Source organism: Brachycentrus maculatus, unplaced genomic scaffold (genome assembly GCF_059751285.1).
Source record: "Brachycentrus maculatus isolate JH-2025_06_01 unplaced genomic scaffold, ASM5975128v1 h1tg000086l, whole genome shotgun sequence".
In the NCBI taxonomy this organism is placed as follows: Eukaryota; Metazoa; Arthropoda; class Insecta; order Trichoptera; family Brachycentridae; genus Brachycentrus; species Brachycentrus maculatus.
Genome location: NW_028280840.1, coordinates 2,047,026 through 2,066,385, shown reverse-complemented (window position 1 = coordinate 2,066,385; position 19,360 = coordinate 2,047,026).

The window sequence follows — 19,360 nt, the reverse complement described above, 5'->3', positions numbered from 1 at the left end:
CGTCATAGGCTTGGTTTGAGTGATCACTAACACACGTGTATCATTCACCAATTCTACCCATCATTGACAACCACACTACTCAAATTCTTGGAAGTTCTATATATATGAACCAATTTAGAAACTTTGTTCTTGAATTACTAGAACTTCACTAGAGACATCTTTTGGTGAGATGAAAAGAAGATTTTTATTGAGCAGAAACTCTTTTATTAGTTTGTTAGGTCCGAAGAGCGACTCGTTATAAGAAATATGTATCAAAGAGTGGGTTCGAACTGAGAAACTTTAACTTAAGGGGCCGCGACAATAACCATGGGACCACAACCCGACACCCAAAATGTTGTAACTAATGCCAATTAAGAATCATATGGTAGTTCCCTTGGCTTTCCGATGCACACTTGTATTGTGTCAGGCGGCGTCGAGCACTGCCGATCAACGTTTGCGTGATTTCGGTTTGTATGATCAGCAGATTAGGTACCGACCCGAAGCTTATATAAATACGGGTTCACCTCGCAATGCTTTGCGTCAAACCGGGCCAACAATTGAATTACCCAAACCATAGTGGATAAACGTTGGGAGAGATATTTGCCTCGTTACGCTTTCATTTAGGATTCGTTATCTCAGAAGGGAGAACACTTCGATTTTTGGTTCCTCTTCATCCGATATTCTCGTAGGAATTTCGGTTCATTGAATTAAAGGGATGATAATATTACAAACGGAATAAATTATTCAATTCATATTTTATAAGGAGCACCTACATTACTGGAAAATGAATAGTGACAAACCATTTTTTTAAAATAGATAATATTCAAGATAAGAATTTTATTGAAACCAGCAGATATCCATTGATTTAAAAAGTAAAAAAAAAACTCTTATTCGTTCTCAAAAGTGAAAAGGGCACTGCATCGTATCAACGCAGTGTTATATTGATAGTTAACTGCTATACATAAAGGCAAGGTGTCTTAGATACAAGTTAAGGGAAACCTTCTTTCACATGCTAGTACTCGGTACCGTATAGCTTTGAGTAGTTTTTGTATGTGTAGATGAGTAGGCTTTTTATTTAGCAGAGATCCTTATGAAATGTATGTAAGATTATTCCCGAATTATTTTACATACTACGATGTCACATGTGAATAAAGCGACCACTGAAATCAGCCGATGACAAGACGTCAGCCCTGTAAATTTCTAGACATACATATTCTCCTACATCTTTATTGAGATGTCAATATATGTACTTATATATTCCATTAATATTTCCTTTTGTGTTTGATATTAAACTTAATTAATTCACATGTCCCCAATATTGCATTATGACCTGTTTATGAAAAAAACAACACCCCTAGTTTCATACATTTAAAGTAGAAAAGTTCTGGTTGACTTGGCATTTAATTACCAGCGTGAATATTGGTAATCGGAAAAAAATGGTTTCTTTCCTTACAAATTTCTCCCTTGAGCTCAGAAAAAATCTGAATTCAATAAAAAACTTATCAACTATATTTTTTAATGGATATTATAATGAAAGTAATAAAGATTTACGAGTTCAATAAGGTCGATGTAGTTCCACGAGAAACCATTTCATTCGGCTTATAATTCATTTGAAGAGAAATATTTAATAAAAATTCTGTCTTATGGCTTCGGATAGTAAGAAGAAAAATGAATATTTTTAACCTCGCAAACAAGATGAAATGAACGTTTCATTTAATAACGCTTAACACTCCGTTAATTAGAATACTTTTCTTTATTTACTACGTCTTAAACGACCTCATTAAGTCAAAATCTCTCAGCGTAAAATGTCACCGCACATTTTATATAAAAAGGGAGTTATCAAAAGAAAAACAGTTTTATCTTCCAGTTTTTACTTGAGAGCAATATTTTTTGTATATCATAGTCCGCCTCCGTAGTGTAATGGTCAGCACGCTCGGCTACCGTTCTGGAGGTCCCGGGTTCGATTTCCAGGAGGGGTCAAATAAATATAAGTGATTTTTTCACTCTAATATTTATTCGATATTACCCTGGACTGGTACCTGAAGCGGAAGGCTGATCACCTTTCCTTCGTGTGTTAACGATCAAAATAACACTGTGTTTATAATGCAGTGCCCTATGCACCATTGGGGTGCGGAAAAGGGTTTGAATGAATGAATGAGTCATACAGTAGAAAGTGACCAAGTGCATTTTTACAAAAACGTGATCAATGACTATTTGATATCTTACTAGCTTAATATTGCCCTGAAAAAATCCCCTAGGCGATTTTAAACTATGAAGTATAATATTATATATTGACTTGTTAAAAATGACTAACTGCATTGATGTTTATTTTCTTGCCAAGCAAATGTGACTTAAATGGCCCTCCTGAACATTTTCCGTTTTGTTAATTGGTCACTTTCTCTGGTACGACTGCGATATAATTTACATTTGAAGCACTTACTTTGTGATTTTCCATTTTATAATTAAAATGTAACTTTGTTTTAAAATCACTTTAAATATTTTATTATAACTTAATTATTATGTCTACCGATTTCAAAGCTAACCGCTTATTTATCAAGACTGATTAATACTTTTAATATTAGTATTAATCAGTCTTGATAAAGAAGCGGTTAGATCCAAAACCGGTAGACATTAGAATTAAGTTATAATAAAATATTTATAGTGATTTTGAAAGAAAGTTACATTTTAATTATTACTTTTTTGTATTTATGTTTTTAGTTGCAATGTTTTTTAAGTGTTTATTTTATACTAATATTATTATTGTTTGTTTTATTTTAATTTATATTGAATTATCAGATTATTACGAATTTGAAATTTAGAAAAAATTATGTAGCATTTGTATTTCAACTACTACTACCACAACCATCACGCCGTGTCCCCGCAGGGATGGGCAGAGAGGATGGAATGCAATATTCTTCTGTCCTGACAAACACTGCTAACTTCGCTCACATCCATACGCCTAGTTATACATGCCCTCCGATTACGTAGACTTTTGACACTACCAAACTTTAGGTTTCATTTATATGGTCGTTCCAAGTTTTTTCACATTCGTCAAATATACTTATTAGTCATCCTATCATTATCTATTCGCTCCGCATATCCGTAACACATTAAATAACTTTTCTTTATCTTTTCAATTATCAGCATTATATTCCTTTCTTATATCTTCGTTTTTAATTCTGTCATACAAAGATTTTCCCCACATTCGTCTGAGGGAACGCGTTTTAACGGAGTTCACTCTGCTTTCATCCTTCCTTTCCTAGTTCCTTGGTTTTTATATTTTTTTGTTTACTTGCTTTGATCAGTCACTCAAACATTTACTAACAGAGAAAAATAACATTTTTTCCAGTGGCACACGCTTTAGGCGCATATGTATGACAAAGATCAGAAATTTATGCAAAATGCTTTTATACAAAAATGTAGTGTTTCCATAAAAGGTCTATTGACTGAAGCCTGAATTTCCGTGGAAAGAGACGAAGGTCAGAAAAGGATCACACTTCGTCGATATGAAAATATGCCCCTTCTATATCTACATTAAATTTTTCACGGTCTTCAGTCAAAATGTTTTCAATTGATTTTCTTCGTGTGGTAATATAGATTAAAATATACTGTTTCATGATATCTTCGGATTTCTAATACAACAAAATACATATTTTATTATAGACAACATTGTCAAATTGTTATATACTTAATAATTATATTATTTTTGTATCGCTTGTTTTTCTCACTACGTTTTATTTTTACGATTTTGAATTTTTTTCAAAAGTTACAAAACATATATGTATACCATTTATAGATTTGGCGTTTAATTTGTACAACTCCATTTTAATTTTTGTATGAAATGTTGAAATCAAACACTAATTTTTTCGAGTCTACTAGTTGTATCTTTTTGTCACAATTGTTTCGCTTTGTTGTGGTATTTTCAAACAAAACATTCATTTGAATATGTCATAACAACGTGAAACAATTGCCACAAAATTTGTTTTTAATTGTTTTTTAACAATGAAATAGAATTGAGTAGATTTTTAAAAAATCAGTGTTTGATTTCAAGATTTAGTGTATAAACATATATACCACCTTAAATTTAAATTTAATGAACAGCCCTATTTAAAATATTTTTCCTTTTCCTAGAAATAATAATAACAAAAACCTCATGCTTCCATCCCTTCTCACTTCAAACCTCACTTAATTAGCCTCTCTTTCATCCCGCCTACGATTCTAACTATGAATGTTTCTTTGTTTTATGTTTTGTACATATCCATTCCTGAAGATAACAAGTTTTTCGATGAAATCGTTTGGAAAAAAGTACCAAAAATATAGGTGGTTAAAAAAGATTTAGTTCATTATTTAATAAAATTAAACACTTAAAATACCACTTAATTAGTTTTATTTCACTACACACGACTAGTTTTAAAAATTACAAATGTTTTTATCTACAGGCAAATAGTAAAACTAGAAATCATTTGCAGACGAAAACATTTGTAGTTTTCGAAACTAGGCATGTGTAATGAAATAAAACTAATTAATTAGTATTGCACAAGTATTAATTTTTTCTCATTATTATTAATATTTAAAGCATCACTTTGTGGTGGTCATTTTTACTATTTTTTTTTTACAAAAATGTTAATAATATTAGTATATAACCACTCACCGAGATTTTTATGTCTACCGGTAGACATAAAAATGTCGTTAAGGGGTTATATACTAATATTATTAACATTTTTGTAAAAAAAGTATTTTTTTTAAATAATCAACAAATTATTCCACAAAGTTAATGCTGAATCAATAAATAATATAAGTTTTAGCTTTATTATTTGTTATAATGTACAAAAAATAGCATTATTCAATCACGTTTTTTTAATCACTTACGTGGTTTCATAACCACAAAAATATGCATACATTTAAAAATCTACATTTCCTTATTTACAAAACATCATTCTTTAAATTGGTAAACTGTTAATGTAAAATCTTTATTCCTTGTGTAGAAACAAAATTTACGTATATTTGAAATTTTGTAAATCAAAAATCAAAAAAATACAATTGCCTTGTTAATTTTGATTCACCGTCAAAATGTTTTTAAACAAACAAATGCGTTTCTTATATCTTGATAAAACTGCATATTCATTTAAATATTTAATATTTCAAAATATACAAATGTCTTACAGTATTTCTTTGACAACGACATGAATATATTCTGTACAAAAATTGTTAACTTTTTTCGTTATATTATTTGAAAAAAATAATTTTGAAATTATTACTAATCAGAATTATTTAAAAAGATGTTTGACACAATTTATGAAAAATTTAAAAATGTTAAGTTAATTACTCGAAAATATTTGAAACTGGTGAAATAATGGTATTTTTTCTCAGATTATATGGATTTAGCAACAAGACGGATCACTTTGGTAGTTGGTTAAATTAGATTAAGTTAGAAAACTAGACCGGTTCCCGTTGGCAATTCGCTAAAAATGAAGTCTAGTGACAAGCTCTCGCTGAGCTTTATGAATGACCCGCCATAATGGAGCGTACATAAGGAACAAGGTTTCACACAATAGGTCATAAATTCGCGCACTGTAAGGGAAGGATTAACGCCGTGTTCACACATTTGAAACGGATCCTTTTGTGTTAGAAAAATAATATTTTTTAATGTTGTGTTCTTTGCTTTGTTCTTGATGTTTAGAGGACAAAACATTTCGTTGGAATATTATTTTATGAAAATAAATAAAATTTTGGTTGAAATTGACGGAATAAGTATATCTGCAAATGAATACATACAGTCGTGTATGTAATATTGGTAAACCAACTTATAATATTCATACAAATATTACTTATAATGTAAAACATATTTGTTATTTCGATCAGAGTTTTAACCTCATGCAACCATTAAAATTAGAGGGCAGATAGTAATTGTAAAAAAATAAAATTAAAAAAGTCATACATTACAATTAATAGCGGTATCAATGAACAAGTAAGAATTTGACCATTAATGAAAATGTAAAATGATCGTAACCTATCTACCAACCAGTATATAAGTGTTAAGTGACTTTTTTATAACCGTGATCATATTTTAATTTTTAATCTATGAACAAAAATAAAAATTGTGTTTGTTTTTATTATAAATTTAGAGAAATACACACATATCGATTGGTGTTAAAATAAAGGAAAGTATCTATATATTCATACAAAAATAAGATTTTTTTTTAATTCTGATTTTTTAGCCATGGCTTTGAAACAATATTTCATAAAACAAGAAATAACAGTCATCGATTAAAATATAAATATGATATTCAATGTAACATTACATTCAAATATTAATATATAAATTAAAAACAGAATTATCGTTAAGCTTAAATTTTATCATTGAATAAAAAAACGACCGTCACGGATTCCAAAAGTTAGTTTCCTAAAAGCTTCTATTTACATTTTCGTTTTATTTTAAAAAGTTGGAATTTATCCGTATTTATGGGGTTGCAAATGCGTGCTCGTATCTCTTCTCTTTAGCTTTAGTTAAGAAAAATTATTTTTAATAGTCACCTCGGGCACAATGTTTCACAATTAGAGTGCGTGTGTATATCTGGGAGGGTTCCATTTACCTGCGGTAATGATTTTTATCTACCGCCGTAAATGTAAATTCTAAAGAGAAAATGAGAAAAATTACTGTTTGGACGTAACTCTCCAGTTCTTTAGAGTTCTCTGCATAACTTAATGGACATTATTCAAACATGCAATTTACATTAAACTGAAGTTAAACTTTGCTATTGCAGAGTCCCGTAACGAGAAATTTAAATGATCTCGCTGTCATAATTCGCAGTTCACGTTAACCTTATCAACGATGACATTATTCGGTACAAAAAATATTTAAAGAATTATTTTTATAGAGGCCTTGAAGAAGCCACGTGAAAAATTGGAGGAGGGTTCTGATTCGTGCACAAGTCGTAAAATAGTTTTTATTTCGACTGTAAAAATATTATACTACAAACACTATCTAACTAACAGATGAAGAAATTTTTGCGAATATAACAAAGGTTACATGAGTTTCTTTTAGGTAGCTAATACATACTACTGTTTACCAATTAGATAAGCGCGTGAACCCCAAGTGCCTTGAATATTGCTGCTATTCACTTCTTGATTAATAGTAGTGTTAATAGTAGTACCTGATGTTCCTGTTCCATTTTTTCTATATATCAGTAATATCCTTCACCTACATAATTTTTATCGTTTTAATTACATATATTCAAGTCTTATATCCGAGAATCTGGAGGATCACATTGCTTTTATATAGTTGAATATCAAGTCAGCAGCGCGTTAATTCTAAGCATTTTGTGCTTTTGTTTATTTAATAATTTTTATTTCTTTCCACCCTTACACTTTCTATTGTCATCAAAAGCGTAAAATACTATGATGGGTGTGGTTAGCTTTAAATGTCGAACCAAAAAAAGGAGAATACCAAAGTGTTTATTTAAAGGATCTTTATTTTATTCGATTTTTTTAATTCGATCGCCCGTGTCTATTTTTGATTGACTCAATTTCAATATATCCGGTATATAGAAAATATAAAATGCCGTTTTTATAAAGAATTTAGGATCCGCATATGCTGATATACTTAATAGCCTTTTCACATGTACATTTAAGTAATCAAAAAGACGTGTACTGCTCACGTAGAATATTTTATATCTGAACAAGCACGTTTTCAGGCTTAATTTATCTGACACCCTTTACTCCATTATTCCGGATATCCTAGATAAGGGGTTAGGGTGAGAATAATTACCTTTGTAAGTTCAGTAAAAAATACCGTATGAACTTTGTTAATAGTCGTTAGCAAATGAATAAGACAGGCTTTAAAGTGCCTGTTCATTAATTACTATTTTTAAAAACTTTATGCAATGCATTTCTTCTGATAGATTTATTCATTTGACTTCACATCGGTTTATATACACATATATTTATATGATAACATAATAACGTTTTTATAACATTATTATTGTAATTGAGTAAATAATTTATTTAGATTTTTTGTGATTTTTGTGACTTATTCTGTGTGTGTAGAACTACATTATATTTTGGACCGCATTGCGGAGTCCATCGTCGGGATTGGTGCAATGAAGATATCGGGTGCTACGCCTTTACAAAAAAACTAATCAGTATTTTATTTTTTATATACAATATATTATATTTAGATGCACAGAAATCTACTACGTAACTGAATGATTGACTTTTTCAGAAAAGCTAATAAAAATTACCAAAAATATAAATGTTAGTTTATTTAAAATCATAAACCTCCTTAAGCTATTCACTGATTGCTATGAAATTTTGACTCAACGTTTCATTTGAATACTCGCGTGTTAAACATTTAATAATTTCTTTTAACCGTAATGGCAGAGCCATATATTGAACGTAACAGCAACACACACACAATTATAAACATTGCTCAAGGTGGACAGCGTCCTTTTTGGTAGTTGATATCAAGAGATATGAATGCTTTCAATTACATTTTTTTACATTTTTTTTTAAATTTATCGATTCACAAGCATTGTGAAATTATACATATTACAAGTGTATGTTTGATAGTTTTTTTTCTTTTCCATTTCATCAGACTGAGGTACAGCAATGCGTGGCCGAGTAAAGATAGTAAAATAATATAAATAAATAAATAAATTAGTAAATACAGTCAAATTTCAAATATGTATTTATTTAAACTTCATGTTCAGAAAATAAATAGGTGCATAAATTGGTGGGCTTTTTGCTTAAAAGCAATATCTTCCAACCAAGCAAATTTCATTTATTTATCATCCTACTTACGTTGTGTTGAAATGAAATTAGATAAAGCATGCTCATAGTGCGACCTTAAAACAAAGTGCTTATTGCTGATGAGTTATTGCCATGAAACACGTACAAATCCTAAAAATCGCCCTATGCTGTTAAGGAGTAAGTATCGCGGATCAGGGAGTAAATAATCGTGCAAATTTTCAAACAAAACAAATTCCTTTTCGTTTCTTTGATGTTCACGCGAATTTTTAATTTACAATGTTTAATTTACACAAAAGAAATAATTTTTGAGTGCCACTTTCTAAATTATGGAATCTGGCGCGAAGGAAGAAATATCTGACGGACGTAGAGAAATGAGTGCCCTTATCGCGCAGGATGTGAGCATTGTCGTGCGACTTGATCAATTATTCATCTAGAATTTATTCTATATGGTCGACAAAGAGCGCTGAACCACCCTCGGGGCGGGTGGAGGCGCCACCACTTGCGGCAATCACGAGGGCTGAAAAAACAAAAGGACCTTATTTCTGTGGTGCTAATTCGACCTTTTCAAAACAAGAAAATCGTTTATTTTGCAGCTGCCTAAATAAATTATGTTTTCTTTAGAACCCGTATATTTGCGGCGTGAACTTCGTTTAATTGATTTTCTGGCAGAAAAAATAAATTATACAAACAAACTCCGCTGCCCGCGTCTCTTGGTGTGGAATACAATTTTAATATCTGGGAAATTAATGAGAATAATTTAAGTCGAATGGGTGTTGGTCAAACAAAATGATATTTTAATACGAAATGAAACCATCCGACTATTTGGAAATACTGAATAAATTATTTTTACAGATTCTTTAAGTTCTGTGTTTTGGATATATGTCCGCCTACGTAGTGTAATGGTTAGCTGCCGTATTGGAGGTCCTGAGCTCGATTTCTGGAAGTGGGTCAAATAAAAGTAAATTATTTTTCACTCTAATATTTTTCAATGTTACCATGGACTTGTACCTGAAACGGAGAGCTTCAAGTATATCACATTTCCTTCTTGTATTAACGATCAAGGTTTATATGATGCAGTGTTCTATGCATCAACGGGTACGGATAAGGGTTTAAAGATGAAGAAGGATATATTCCACTTAAGAGGTATGGAATTTATACAGAGATTTTTTAATGATATCTCAACATAGATGAAGAAGAATATCAAAGTCTGGGTATCAATAATATAGTGCTTGAAAATTTGGATTCAAATTATTATGAAAAAAATATCTAAATATTGGTGTGATAAAAATCGTTAAAAATATTTTCAGGCGTCTTCTATTATTTTAAATACTATACGTCTGGAAAAATCTTACATACATTTCATGAAGGTTCTGCTAATAAAAACTTACCAATTTAACCATAGATGTCACCGAAGAAGCAACATACAAAAGATCTTTTCAATTGAAGCATGAATACAATTTTCAAATTTTTAGTAGTGTAGTTGTCGTTCATTGGTAGAACAGTGAATATTACAAACTGTATAAATTAATCTCTTAGATCTGTAAATTCCTAAACATCCATTTCTATTTTATTTTTATTGATATATCAATGAAAAAATCTTCATATTCTTTTCGTTAAATATTTGCAAAATATACATAAACATATTATAATATGGATCTGACTATCGATTTCATAATATCGATGGTCTATACCTCAAAAAATAAATCAGTTTTTGCCTCCATAAAGACCGCAACATTTAGGACGAAAATACAGAAAGCAAAAATTCAGAAATGATAGTTCTCTGATTTTTTTTCAATATCCCGATAACTCAAACTTATAACTTTAAAATACAAAGTTTTATGCAAAAGTCTTTGTTTCGAAATTGAAAAACTCCAAACCCTTCAGGAAGGGGATTTCCCATTTCGTTTTTCCGTCGTTCTTCTTTTTGGGTTTGGAGAGCTTTCGAGGTAACAAATTATATCATATTATATGAATGTACATAACGTCAAAAATGTCTCAGCTGTAAAAATGTTTTTCAATGTCACGATCGGAGAATGTATAATACTCCTTTCAGGGGAATATGTTGGTATGTCGGACAGGACCGCATCCTATTTATTTTTAAATTATAAAATACTTATGTACTCTTAGGTATAAAATAAAAAACAATTACATAATTAAATGTTTTTCTAAACATATAATAAAGACTGAGAAAAATAAAATAAAAACTGAGTCGAAAAGTAAGTGGAAGATGCATAAACTTTTGATAACTGTATATCAACTTTTTTTTTGTAATTTTATTTTTCCAACAACAAACAAACAAATACAATAAAACAACAAACAAATTTACGAGGCTAATATAATTGGGAAAAGAAGCAGAGGAAGACCGAAAAAAACATGGCACGATCAGCTATGCCAAATACTTGAAAGTGGTCAGGTTAGGAGTCGTAATAATCGGCGGGTATGTATGAGGAGATGCATGAACGTGGAAGAAGCGAAGAATGTTTGCAAAGACAGAGTGTTGTAGCGTTTTATTCTCTCTGCCTACCCCTGCGGAGAAGCGGCGTGATGGTTAGATAGTTTTTTAGTTAAGTAGTTTTACTTATCCTTTTTTTTTAATTAATTATTTATTTTTTCAAATTTGATATCATTTTTTTTAATTATCGCACCAAAATACTATCAAACGAATTCCCGTCAAAAACTAATGAGGAAACCATGTTTAATCGTTCGTTACAATATTTATTGGTAAACCACATATTCAGAATTTAGTCGAACATAAACATTTTTTTTAATTTCTTTTATTTCTTATTTTGTTTAATATATGTAGTTACATTTTTAATGCAATAACTATACATTTATATATATGGCAAACTTAAAATTTTAGTTTCGCTGTGCCTCTCCAAAAATATTATTATTGTTTTACTTTTATTCTCAATGTGTAGGTTACAAGATGAAAATTATAAGAAATACGTTTTAAAATATACTCGTGCTGATTTGAAAAACAAAGAAACGACACTTTGAATATATCAAGTACTTCTCGAAGCTGACGTTACGTCGCTTTCTTGGTTTTTCTGTATCGCATACTTTTTTATATAGGTGGAACGCTTATTTAATTTTAAAAAAATTGAAGGGATACATATGTTTACAAATATACTTCTCAAATGTATCTGAAACTTGTTTTGTGTGTGATAAAGTTTCAAGAATAAAAAAATATTTTTTTTCGTCTATAACTTGCAACGATCCGACGAAACGAACTTTCTGTAAAGTAGTTTAATGCTACAAAAACATTATTAGTGTGACTTCAGCTAACAAAGGTAAAGTACATAAATTTTACCCAAATATTCCCTACTGCATTAAGTAAATTGATAAGAAATCAGATTATGCTGAATACTGACTCGATATCTGCAGTCTTGTATAACTAATTTGCTTAATTGTAGGCGCAATGCATCAGTATTATTCTTAATGCATGATCTTATACCAATAAGCTATCTCGTATAATGATTTAATTTTAGCCGGTGACAGGGAACGTGACTTGGGTAGACACTTGACGGCAAAACTGGGTGATTCTGGTTCGATTTCCATCAATTGCAAAATAAATACAATATTTTATTCCAACAGATTTGAACAAATGTAATTTGAACCATTTTTGCACATATATTTTGTGTGCTACAAAAATTATAAATTTGTAAAAATAATAAATGACTCCCAGTTTATAAAATATACGTTGCAAATCTACATAAATAATAAACAAAATGTTTAAAAAAATTACAATTTGTGTACATATGATTGATTTAATTGAAAAAAGAATTTAAAAAAGACATTTTAAGGCCGATATAATTTTTTATTATTACGAATCATATTGCACTAGAAATAAAAAACACGGTTTGACTTTTATTTTAAAAAGACTAGGTACACATATGTACATATGTTAAGATATCAATAAATATCTTGAAAAAGTTTTATCCATTGCCTTATTTCTTGATGATTTTCATTTCAAATGGTATGGTTTAAAAAAATTGTAAATATTTCTTTATTGGTACATTTTCCGAGCATAAAATTTTGTTTTTATAACGCCAGCGCCAGCGACTCCACAGTTTTAAAAAAAATAATGCGAATATTATGGAAGTAAAGGTAAGAACCTATTAAAACTATATCGCTTTTGTGCCTATAAACTGAATAAGTTTAGACACTTGAGTAAATTAAACGACTTTGAGGATTTATAGCGAACAGAGCGTGAACTATCTTCTAGATTGCTTGAAACAAAATTCTGACGGGAAACTGCAATAAACTGAACATGTGCTCAAGATAAAAACTTATTGTTCGGAGCGTAAGAATCCCAATTGTTTTAAATTAAGAAAAACCCATCTTAGTTTCTCTGGAATAATGGTTTACAGGATGTTTTAAATAAATTAAAAAATTAATAGTTTTTTAATATTACTTTTAATCATACAAAAACTCGATTAATTTAATTTATATTTTTATAGCAATAATCGGTCACTTAAACACATGGGATTGCACAAACCAAATAATTTTATTTCTACAGATGGTAAAAATTATTATTAATTTATTTAACTTTTTGTACAGAATACATGTATTTTGGCAGTAGTAATATCTTTCAACCAATTAAAAATAGAGTAATGATTCTGGTTTAAGGAAGGTAAAAGAAGTAGGATCTGATAAGGAGTTAAGAGAAAGAGCTAGAGTCTTATATTAAAACATAAATAGCAATGGCATTAAACTTGTACTCTGATCTTGTCTGAATTAGGGGGAAAAAATTGTTATAAAATGATTAAAATACGAAGACTTAAACTACTCACAACTTAAAAAGATATTAAGATATAATTCAAAGGTGTTTTGAAAACTTACAAAGCGGCTAGTTTCAACTAGTTTAAGTATAACGTCGTTAATTTCATAACTTTGCTTCGGTATTATAATTTTATGCGGGGTATTTATCAACATAGTTAATATATGCAAGAAAAGCTCTCTCAGCGTGGAGAAGTGCCCGACTACACAACGAATGGGGTAATAATGAGTTCCTTTGAGGCCATACTCCTAAATTCAACCTAATGATCGGGGTATACCTATAGCTTTACTAGTGCCGGTGTCAACGCAAACTATCGCATCCCTTAAACACTGCTAAACCGCTCTCCTTGCGGCAACACCTGTTATATTTATATCCCCGAATAAATTTAACGCAAGTTATATACATAAATAAGAAAACTACTTATTAATTAAGAATAATAACTCGCTTAAAATCTTCACACGCTCTCATATTTACATACACTGCTCGTGCACATACTCGTATATCACAAATAACAAGGGTCTTCATTTGCGTTAATCACTTTTTGTTTTAAAATTTTGATGGGCTCTTTAAATCAATGTGTATTATTTGCCCAATATACTGTTTTGTATATACAAGTGTAATTTATTTACTGCAGCGCCCATTATACAACGAAAACAATAGGCATCGTAATTATGTTTGAAGCTTTCTGAGGGTAAAATGAAATGATTTGGATTTTGAATGATAACAAAACAAAGGGATTTTAACGATTTACTAATTGTACGTAATTGCAATTAATTTGACGACAGTAATAATAATTAATAAGTAATAATTTTATTATTTATTTACTCGGGATTAACTTTGTGGAATGACATTGATTATTTAAAAAAATTAAACACTTACATAATAACGGTTATTGAGTTCTTTTTCGTCACCCACTACTAGAAAACAACTATGGTATTAGAAATTAGTCGTGTGTAATGATATAAAACTCAAAAAGTGGGATAACTGATTTTTTAAATAATAATATTAATTCAACCTAGTAATAATTTGATGGCTTATAATTTTAATTTCTTATTGAAATATCAGATACTTTCTGAAAAAAAAATCAGTGAGATCTTAAAAAGCTGTTAATGTTAGATTAAACCTACCGAGAAGTTTCTACCGATAAAAGGGATTATAACCTGTTCATTGCCCTAATTGGAACAAATGAATTCCATACCTCTGATCGAATCTGGTCACTTCTGAGCAATCGGGAGCTGATATTGCAACTTTTTTTATTTTATCCTTATTCGCTTTACTAATTAACCACATCTAAAAAAAAATATGATAAAACAATATGGCTTTTCTCTTATCTACAATATATTATTTTTAACTTACAACATTATGAAATACACCAAATTCCTCCGGAACAACATACATAATAATCCACAAATAAACACCACATATATCTACATATAAATTTAAACAAAAATAGGTACATAATAAAGATTCGATGTACGAGATAAAAATAATTTGGTCAAAAATAAATCTTTCCCAGAGATCTCAGATCGCAGTTTTTGATGAAGTTCAGATGATCCATATTACGTAACTACACGTTTACAACAAGGATACAAGTTCTAACTTTTATTTATTATGATGTTTATTGATGATGTTTATAAATAATGAATTCTGAAAATTCTTGTTATTTCCAGATGACTTGAAAATTATTAAAACTGGGGAAAAAACTGAAGAGTGCAAGAAATTTTAAAAAAGATCATGGTACATAAGTGTTATTAACGGTGTAGAGTTGATTACATGTTGAGTGCAGTACATTCCCTATCATTTTCACTGATTAAAGTGTCTAGTCGAGTTGTATTGCATCTATCGATGCAAAGCCGAATAATTATCCTGTATTAGACATTTGGAGATATTCTAGTCTGTTTCATTCCAACCCTAGAACCAAAATGTAATTGAGGTCTCCATTGCTAATGATTATTTGCCCCCAAATCTCAATTTATGTGGAAACGGTTGAAAATTCAGTTTTCCCGACATTTCGCATCTTATCAAATGTTCAGCAACGGGTGGGGTGACATTTTAATTAGGGACTGTCGCAATTCCCAAACATTCCGTTTGGAGACGGAACGAAATACATGAAGAGAAATCACACACCCAAGTAGCACGTAATTCAGTTTGGGAATGAAAACTCATTGCTCCGACCTCATTTGCATATTCTGGGGTGAAAAAAGAAGGGTGACATTCATTAAACTGTTCCTTATTATTGATTTATTTATTTTAATCCAAATCTCGCTTTATAGCGGGAAACCCCACAAATTTATATGCTATCTACGAAAATACAATTAATCAAAACATAAAGGTTTGAATGAAAGTAATGATAAAGTAAAATAAGGTAATAGATAAAATCAAATCAGTTGTGAAATAATTAATAAAACTTAAAAAGTTCATTAGTAAAAATAATGCAGGTTTTAGTGATTTGAACCACTAACTATGTGTCGGGAACTATACCCACTGCTACGACCCGAGTGATCTCAATGCTTGACCGAACTGAAGAAGCTCACGCGTTCAACTGTTAATATTTACTCCAAAAAAACCAAACCAAAAAACCAATGTTTCTTTATTTTCTCTGTGAACTTACCTTCATAATATAATATAAATCTTTAGTTTGGATATGTTTGAATACTTTGTATAATGTCACTGACACGATTTCCAATGGGGTGGATTAAATATTTTAAAATGAATAAAAAAAAAGATTTATTGGATAATATTTTTGGTCTTGTTGAAAGCACAAATATTTAAATTTCAAAGTGTTATTTTAGGAATTTTTGAAAATAGGAATATATTTCTAATAGTGGGATGGAACCCGGATACTCTGATCTAGGTTCATGGCACTAACCATGGGACCATGTTTCCGTGATTGGGTAAAATAAGAATTATTCATTTTTAACAAATCCATTTTTCGATGTTATCATGACATAAAATTAAGGTTAAATTATTCATAACTTCAGACCGTTGAAATTTGACTGGATTTATTTAAGTTAAAATATTAGCATTCTGATTTTTGCTCCCCGTAAAATATTTTATAAATGGCCTATTAAATATTCCTTGGCAAATTTTGAAGTGAAATTACGCCCATAAATATAAATGGACGTTTTTTCTGTATGATACCAGAGTGATATATTCAATATAAAGTTATTCACGCCTAATCATGCGTAAACCATTGTTAAAGAGAAAAGGAACAAATATTTACAGTCAGGCATCATAAATCATTTTTATAATCTATTAAAGTTTTCATCGTTTTATTCAGTATTTTGATGTCAACATTTAAAAAACAATTCATGAATAACTATTGATATTCAATTTAAATATTTATAAAATATAAATTTACTGATTTTAAAAAATACGTAAAGTGAAACGATTTCACTAGAAATATCCATGCTTGATTTTCAGCCGTTTTTTTTTTAAATTCAGCGCTGTTAAACGAAAAGATATTATGTTGCATTAATAATGCATTAATAATATCGTCCGCCTCCGTAGTGTAATGGTCAGCATGCTCGACTACCGTTCTGGAGGTCCCGGGTTCGATTCCCAAGGGGGGTAAAATAAATATTAGTGATTTTTTTCACTGTCATATTTATTCAATATTACCCTGGACTGGTACCCGAAGCGGAGGGCTGATCACCTTTCCTTCATGTGTAAACGATCAAGATAACACTGCGTTTATATGACGCAGTGCCCTATGCACCATTGGGGTGCGGATAAGGGTTTTATTATTATTAATAATGATATCATTATCATATTTTGTCATGAATTTCAAAGTGGGTGTGTGTGTGTGTGTTTTTTTATTATTTTAATAGCGTAGAGTTTTGTTGAGAGTATTTGAGTACAAAACTGAAAAACTGATTCAATAATTTTACGGTTCATTAATTATCGTACCATTAGCGATTTCCTAACGACCTAGATTGTTCAAAATGAACTTGATTGAAATGCCTCGAACGCTAATTACACATGCACAAATGTCATGTTTATATTTCATTATTTTATTTTTACTTCATTTAAGTTATTATTTTTTTGGATTATATTGGTATTTAATATGTTTAAACAGTATTTCTATTCAACGGACTTCATTGATTAAATTTTTATTTTAAAGTTATGGATTTAATATTGTTAACATTGTAATTTTCCAATATTTGTTAAATTGTATTTGTGTCATAAATAAATTATTTTAAAAAGTTGTAGATAAATTAAATTTACTCGTATTTACAAATATATGGTGGGTCGGAATGTGCGATAAGTAAAACGCCATAGGGCATCGCGCTTAGAGGGCCTCGCGCTGGAAGGTGAGGAGAAAAAAACTACATCATTTTCGGATTAAATATGTAATACTTTGGAGCCAAAGAATTTTCTTATTTTGGAAAATAATTCCATCGAGAAGATGTTTGTCGACCTCGCGAAAGTTCTTGCATCCATCCACCCAAACCAATCACATATACATCATATACTTATAAATCTTATACGCGTTTGAGTTTCGATTATTTTTACACAGTATGAATTAATTTTTATTTAGACAGATTTTTAGATTATTTTTAAGTAAAAATAATATTTAGATTATCTCTTGCTTACTTGAATAGTAAAATATATATTAATTCATTTTTTGAAATTATGCAACATACTCGTATTTAAATGAGCTTAAATACTTATAGTCCTTCCTAATATCAATTTATATTTGTATTGCACATATTTGATGAAATTTAAATAATTCCAACAAATCACATCTTATTCGTCGAAAACAAAAAAATTGTAATTTACAAATAAACAATTGATCTAAGATTGTTCGTTGTTATTTATATGTTTTATACGTTTTGTGAATATTTTTCAAGTTTCTCTTATAGTTTTTATGAATGTTTTGTAAAAAAAATGTTTGAGAAAACAACTTGAATTCAGAATAAACATGTAAAAATATCCAAAATAATACAATTGGTATTTCGTTTCAATACAACGCACGTGACGATCATTAAAATGATATGTTTTTACATATTCGTCTGGAAAATGTTTTCACGAACCTTTTTCCCTCTGCTTTGAAAATGTCGTACAACAAACAAACGAAAATATTTGAAGTTCTGATACTTTTCATCGTCTGTCTTCTTTTTCTCTCTGTATCATCACGTGTCATTTCCTCTTCATCTGTCCTTTGTCTCTCTCTCTTTGTGTTCTGCCTTCGCCACAGGGTTTTCTGTCACAACTTTGTGCACATACAAATCACCCTGTATATCTCTGCACACGTGTCTGGATATTATGTACACCCTGTGTATGGGGCACTACGGCCGGAAACACAGTGGGGACTGATTGACCTATAAAAACCGAGGATTCCCAAATAATGTCTAAAATACCACATGAACGCAAAAATCTTTACACTCGTTATAATTTAATTGTACATAACAACGATTCATTTTATCGTTTATTGTAAATGTCAACTACACAGGGTTTGAATTGAATGGTTATTTTTTTCAATAAATTAAAATTATGATATATATCTAACTCTTATCCGCACCTGGCAGTGCATAGGGCACTGCATTATATGAACGCAGTGTTATCTTGATCGTCAACACATGAAGGAAAGGTGATCAGCTCTTCGCTTCAGGTCCAGGGTAATATTGAATAAATATTAGAGTGTAAAAATCACTTATATTTTTTTAACCCCCATAGGAATCGCACCTGGGACCTCCAGTATAGTAGCCGAGTATGCTGACCTAATTACAATACGAAGGTGGAAAAAATTATGATATAGACAACATGATGTATTTTATGTAATCTCAGAATGTACAAAAGTTTAGTAAACTACGTTAGTAAGTAAAAAAACAAAACAAAAATGTAAACGGT